The following is a 1,326-nucleotide window of genomic DNA, read 5'->3' as shown; positions in this document are numbered from 1 at the left end:
CTTAAGGCCCAGCGCCTCGACTGCTGCGTTGTCCCCGCCAGCATCCCGCAGTGCCTGAGAGCTGGCAGCAGACCAGCGTCTTCCGCGGAAAGAGGAGACGGAAACCCCGAGCGGACCAGGAATGGGGTGTAAAAATAAGACAGCATTAAAGCGAAGGCCAAACGTCATCTGTGTAGGGTCTTTAATGCCAGCGGGGCAAGTAGGGGACAAGCTGCCCGTTTACAGGTCAGCTTAAAAATACATAGAAACTTCGGGGAGCGTTTGCTTGTGGTGACTGATCCCGCAAGGTCAACTAAGAGTCTCTCGAAGTAGACCCAGGCTGCTGACCTGTTCTCGCGAAGTACCCATGTTCCTGTACAGTCGAGCTGGCACCATCCTTGTTTTCTCCCCATTATCCCTGTGGCCAAGGGTAAAGATTTTATGGGGTAGTTCAATGGGTGTGGAAGCTACGTGTGAAACAAACACTTCGGCCAATATTTACACAGTAGGCCTCGGGAGTCCTCTGTAGGTCCCTAACATATTTTTTTTAATAGATTTCGGAATATGATAAGGGGCATCTCATTTTCTCCCCTTGCCTTCACCTCTAAATGTGAATCCCCGCCCCTCGCTAGGATGGGAGAAGAGGAGAAGCCGAGATATTTAAATGTTCTTCCTAATTAATCAGCACCTAACCTCACTGCGACGGGCATAGGGTGCTTCCCAGGAATTCCCTCTTCCCCTTTTTGGAGTGACCAGAAGGCCCCATCTCTGCCCTTGGGCGACCCTCTGCTCCTTCGAGATACCTCCCTGCAGCAAATGCGGTGTTTGCGAGGAGCAGGCTGGCCCACCAGTTCCTTAGGAAATCGTATAAAAATCCAGATCTCACCACAGCCTATCACCCCGAAACTGAAATGCAGCTTTTCTATTCCCTGGAGAAGAAAGCCCAGACTAGAAACCTACCTCCCGAGGGGTTCATTTTACCTGTTAGGTAAGATGCAGCCCGGCTCCGGCGCCCCCTCCTCTCCCGGCGGCCCTCCCACTCCGGGCTCTCTAGCCGCAGTGCACCCCCGCCGCCCCCCACCCGCACTCCTGCGCTTCCCGAACTCGCCCCCACCCCGCGCCGGTTTTCACCAGGATTCCTTTCGTGCTTTCGGGTGAAACACCGAAACACCGCAGCCCGCGCCCGCGCCGGGATTCCTGCGGGCCGGGTCGCCCTGTGTGGCGCGCGGGGGAGGCAGGCGCTGCGCCCAGGCTGGCGGCCGCGCAGGGCCGCTGGCTTGACGCAGAGTAAGCCTGGAACCGGGCGCCGCTTCTGAACTTCTCGAAGTAAAGGGGGCTGAGAGGGTG

Source organism: Myotis lucifugus, unplaced genomic scaffold, assembly GCF_000147115.1.
Source record: "Myotis lucifugus unplaced genomic scaffold, Myoluc2.0 scaffold_3, whole genome shotgun sequence".
In the NCBI taxonomy this organism is placed as follows: Eukaryota; Metazoa; Chordata; class Mammalia; order Chiroptera; family Vespertilionidae; genus Myotis; species Myotis lucifugus.
The sequence above is the reverse complement of the archived record's forward strand: the minus strand, read 5'-3'. Positions refer to the sequence as shown.